This window comes from Galeopterus variegatus, unplaced genomic scaffold (genome assembly GCF_000696425.1).
Source record: "Galeopterus variegatus unplaced genomic scaffold, G_variegatus-3.0.2 Scaffold466, whole genome shotgun sequence".
NCBI classification, from domain to species: Eukaryota; Metazoa; Chordata; class Mammalia; order Dermoptera; family Cynocephalidae; genus Galeopterus; species Galeopterus variegatus.
In genome coordinates, this window is record NW_007726577.1 from 7,472 (window position 1) to 12,816 (window position 5,345).

The 5,345-nt window shown below is 49.8% G+C and overlaps 1 protein-coding gene across 1 annotated transcript in view; it reads left to right on the top strand.

The window, feature by feature from the left end:
• The first annotated feature begins 5,082 nt into the window (after positions 1-5,082).
• HMOX2 (heme oxygenase (decycling) 2) overlaps positions 5,083-5,345 on the top strand; it is a 30,492-nt gene continuing 30,229 nt past the window's right edge. Inside the window, exon 1 of the mRNA XM_008569098.1 lies at positions 5,083-5,177. The gene's annotated coding sequence lies outside the window, so the exon portion shown is untranslated. The remainder of the gene's footprint in view (positions 5,178-5,345) is intronic.

Genomic DNA, 5,345 nt, shown 5'->3' on the forward strand with positions numbered 1-5,345 from the left:
AGGGGAGCCTCGGGACTCTTCTGAGATATCCTAGACGCTGGTGGGGAAGAGGTTCCAGGTGTCTGGTTTTAATCTAGAAATGTGAATCCAGGGAGTAAAAAGGTTACCAGGTAAAGAGAGTTTGGCGGCTGTAGGGGTGCAAAGAATAACTGGGTAGGGGCCCTCCCACTTGGGCGTGAGAGGTCCTTTTTCTTCCGGAGAGTTGTCATATAGTAGTTGTCCAGGGTGGAGAGGCAAGAAGTTTTGAGAGGAAGCAGGGTCAGGAAGAGCCAATCTTGAAATTTCCAAAGTTCAGAGTGGAGATGGAAAAGGAGAGGTAAATTGAGGTCTGGCGGTATTGGACCCTGTGAGGGGGTGAGCCCTGGAGGTAAGAGGGGATGCCCGTACATTATTTCAAAAGGAGACAACAGAGAGGGTTTTTTGGAAGAGCCCTTATCCTAAGGCTGACGGGAGTAGCTGAACCCAGTCCAGGTGTAGTTCTAAGGATAATTTTGTTAAAATATTTTTAAGAGTTCTATTGGATCTCTCTACCTTTCCAGATGCCTGGGGATGATAGGGACAGTGCAAGTGCCACTGAAAAGAGAGAGCTTGGGAAACTTTCTGGGTAATCTGAGAGATAAACTCAGGACCATTGTCTGACTGTAATGAAGTGGGCATTCCAAACCTAGGGATAATCTGAGAGAGAAGGATGGATGCCACTGTAATAGCCCTTTTATTAGATGTGGGGAAGGCCTCTACCCATCCAGAGAAGGTATCTACGAACTCTAGGAGATATCTGGTGCGTCGTACAGGTGGCATGTTAGTGAAATCCACCTGCCAATCAGCTGCAGGTGTCTGACCTCTGGCCTGGTGGGAGGGGAAAGGTTTAGGTTTTAAAGGAGTGTTGGGGTTAGTGCGCTGGCAAACTTTACAAGTAAGGGAAATTTCCTGCAGGAGGGCTTTATCTAAAGGGGTGAGTGTAAAGAAAGTTTGTAAAAAGATTGTTAAAGTTTGGGGGCTAGTGTGGAAGAGAGCATGTAGAAGCTGGAACAGGGCTGTATTGTCCGCGGGAGGTATGTCAGTGAGGGCAGCTAAAAGGTGAGCAGGTTTATGTTCGGGATTCATGGCCGCTGTTCGTGCAGCCGCATCGGCCCTGGAATTGCCCTGTGTGATAGGGGAGTTGTCTTTATGATGAGACTTGCAGTGAACTACCCCTAGCCGGACAGGCAGACGAGAGGCCTCTATAAGTTTGGTGATAGGGGATGAACTAGTGATTGAGTTTCCTTTTGTGGTAAGTAGGCCCCGTTCCCTCCACACAGCAGCATAGGACAGCAGGATGTGGAAAACATATTTGGAGTCAGTGTAAAGCGTGAGGGATTTACCTTGGGGCGCGGCTGAAAGGGTTCTCATAGGACCTAATAAGGGGGGTATGCGCATGCACACGGGTGTTCCTTGCTATTGTCTAATGTGATTGCGCATGTGCATCCTGGGGTTTTTTTTGTTTTTGTTTTTGTTTTTTGAATTGTGGACTTGAGTAAAAAGGCCTAAAGGCGCAGCTTGGAGAGGACTCTCTGGGAAGCCATATTAGGTTGACTGCTCCTAGCTCTGAATAAAGCCTATTAATACTTCACCCATGGCTCCCAGGACCTTTTCCTATTACCTAGCTCGTAGACCTGTGTGTGAAGGGTTTGTGACCCAGTCTGTGCAAGGGGCTCAAGGAGTCTGTGAGACCGAGCCCTAGCTCTACAGGCACTCAGCTGAGGGGGAAGGAGTGAGCTGAAATCCATCCTAAGGCTCTGCTCCCAAGGTGTTTGCTCTGGCATAGTTGTTGTGTTCCCCTGAAGAAGAGATTCCTTATTCAGATTTGCCCAAAGCCAGGTTTGGGCATGTTGGAGTGAGCAGGACTGAAGCCACGTTGGGACCTAAAGCCAAATGGGCTCTAGATTTTAAAAGATGGCAGTTTTTTTCTTGGTATGCATTTCTCTGAGTTTCCTCTTTTCTCATGGTTATTTGATATTTTGAACCTTGTTTATGGGGCAAGATGACATTATTTACATAAATGTAAAGTTGTTTTCCAGTCAGCCTGGAGCTGTGGACTTGCAGTGAGACATGTACTATCCTGATCCTGAGAAACCAAGAAAAGTATCAATAAAGCTGTGCTAATTCCGCCCTGAAACAGGACCCTAAGATAACATGAGGACGAGAACAGAAGCCAGACAGAGCCTTGACCAGAATTTACACCTGGCTCCCTGCACAGAGCCCGCACAGCTCACATCCCCCTCTCTCCTGCTTTTCATTTCCCACATTCCGTTTCCTTAACCCCCTCTTAAAAAAACCCTAAGTAAATCTGAGTCTTGGAGATGGCTTTGGGCTGGCCAATCTCCTTCAGGTTTACTGTAGAGACGGGTTAGCCTGACATCTCTTCTCAGGTCATAGGTGTTCCTGAATAAGAGCTGACTTCCATTATGTTTTTGTTTGGGGGTAGGCAGCCAGACCCAGGTTTGGTGACATGATTTAGGCAAGCCTCAGCCGGGAGCTGAGTGCCCTGGGGTAATAGATTTTGGTGAGCCAAGCCAGGGTTTTGTTTTGGGGCAGGCAGCAGGACTTGGGCCCAGTAACAGGCTGGCTATGACCACGAATGTCTGAGTTACTCCTTCTTGCAGTGGAAAGTGAAAACTGCTCTGGTTTCCTGGTGGAACAGGGCCTGGGTGGGAGCCATTAGCCAGGTGGAGGCCTTCCGCAGGCTTAGTTCCTCAGGTGCCAGATGATGCAGGGTTGGCTGCAGCTGCTTCTCCTGGACAATTGGAAAGGATCGGTGCCGTCAGCACCCACTCTTGGCTGTCAGATGGTTACTGGACGGCATATACAGGTTCTTGATCCATGAAAGATTCTTCTTTCATGGACCAGCAAGAGGAAAGAAGAGGGAGGCTGAGAAATGGAACACGATAGGGCTTTATTATCAAGTGAAGGTATATGCCAAAGTGCACAGGCATCTTTGCCAGAGAGACAGGCGTGCACCCCGACCTTCTCCATCCTCTCTGTCCCATGTGCAAACGCATAGTGGCTGATCTCTGCCCCTCCTGTCCTGCGTATTGCACAGGCTCTGGCTGATCCAGTCTGGATCTTTATTAGCAGCCTCCCTGGAGTGTCTCTTGTCCCTACTTTATTCCTGCCTCAATATTTCACCCCCCTCTGGAAACCAGGGTCACACCACTCTCCCTCAGGCTTCAGCTCCTTGTCACAGGGGAGAGCACACACCAGCTCTAGCCAATAGGGAGCACTTTGATCACACGGGGTGGTTCCCCCTTCTCTAACAGTCCTGGCCCTGAAATCCTTACAGTTCTAAGCTCTCGTCCCATTTTTGAGGTCCTGAGACAAAAAATTTATTTATTTATTTATTTATTTATTTATTTATTTATTTGTCCTTTTTGAGACCGGCTGCACCGCACTCAGCCAGTGAGCGCTGTGAGTGCACCGGTCATCCTTATATAGGATCCGAACCCACGGTGGGAGCGCTGCTGCACTCCCAGCGCCGCACTCGGGCTCGGCCTGTGAGACAAAAAATTTTACAGGAGATAAGAAAATAGAATTTTAGGGCCCGCCGGTGGCTCACTCGGGAGAGTGCGGTGCTGGTAACACCAAAGCCACGGGTTTGGATGGCTGGTTAGCTCACTTGGGAGAGCATGGTGCTGACAACACCAAGTCAAGGGTTAAGATCCCCTTACCAGTCATCTTTAAAAAAAAAAGAAGAAAATAGAATTTTAAAAATAAATTCCCCTACCCTTCCCCAAAACAGAAACAAAGAACAACAAAGCAGATTGGTCATTTCAAAGTCCCTTCCTTGAGGGCTGGCTGATTGCTTAGTTGAGTAGAGCATGGTGGTATAACACCAAAGTCAAGGGCCAAAAAAACAAAACAAAGTTATTTTCCTTGTAAGGTGAGGACAGAGAAAGAATAGAAAAATAACCGACTAGTTAACACCAGGTTATTTCAGGCTGTCTCTTTTGTGTAAGGGTTAAAGCAGAGAGAACTTCATTATCATGTTTACTAAAAATTTAAACTGGGGAAATTGGCTCTTTCACCTGACTTCTCAGAAGGTCAGACTGCAACCTAAGTGATATGAAATTTAGCAAGGGTGACTCCATTTTTATTTTTATTTATTTATTTATTTTGGCAGCTGGACAGTATGGAGATCTGAACCCATGACTTTGGTGTTATAATTCTAAACAACTGAGCATTTTGATTTTCAGTCTGATCTTTTGGGGCCTAGTGTGGGAACTCAGTCCAAAACAATGGTCTATCTCTAGAACAGCGACTCAGAAATAGAATTGTTGGATCAAAGGGTATGCCCCTTCTAAATTTTAACAGATCTTGCCAGCCTGTCTCCCCCTCCCCCAATAACTCCTACGAACACTGCGTGTTTCCCACACCTTTGCCAACACTGGCTATTACTAGTTATTTAGTCTGTAGTCAGTCTGGTGGTTAAGGAAATGACTGCTTGAACAGAACGGTGGAGCCCCGCGCGCCAGATGAGCCTGAAGAGGTGGTGGCATGGTCTAGCTTGGCGATTGCGTAGGGACTCACAGAGTAAGGCAAGAATGGGGAGCGATGGGGGAGCTGTGGAAGGGTTTTAAGCAAAAGGCAAGGATCTCATCTAGGCTTTTAAAAGATCCTTCTGGCTGCAGTTTGAAGAATGGGCAAGGCCGACGCACGGAGACCAGGTACAAGACGGGTAGCAGAGGAGGCCGGAGTCTAGATAGACGCTTTGCCCTGGGTCTCGCACAGGACTGTTAGTAGACTGAACTGGCAAGTGCCCAAGAGGGAGATGTCAAGGTTGACAACGTGATTTCTTACATCACTGAGTGGACAGAAAAGATTAAACGACATTGGGCAAGAAGAGCGCGTGGTCCAGAAGCGTCCTCATACACAGTCGCTCTTGATGTCCTGCTGTCCAGCATTCCGGCCGAAGCACCCCAGTAGGCTGGATCTAGGGCCTCTGCAGACCGGCAGATGGAGCCACGTGCCACGCATCTTCCGCTGTCTGCAGGGGGCGTGTCCTCGCAGGCCCCGCCCCGCGCTGCGTGCCCACGTCGCACCGCCCTGTCCCGCCCGCTCCGCTGCGGTAGCGGTTCCTGGGGGAGTTGCTGACTGGCACGTTGATCGCAGACTGACGGCCGCAGCGGGCGGACCCGCGGCAGGTGAGTGGCCCGCGTCCTCCGTGGGCTCCTTCCTGGCTCCCGGCCAGGGCCGCGCCACCCCCTCGGCGGGCCCCGACCCAGCCCGGGCCCTCGGAAGATCGGCTCGGAGGGCCGCGGCCCGCTGAGTCCCTTGCGCCGGCCCGAGGGGAGACCCGGGCGGGGGGGGGC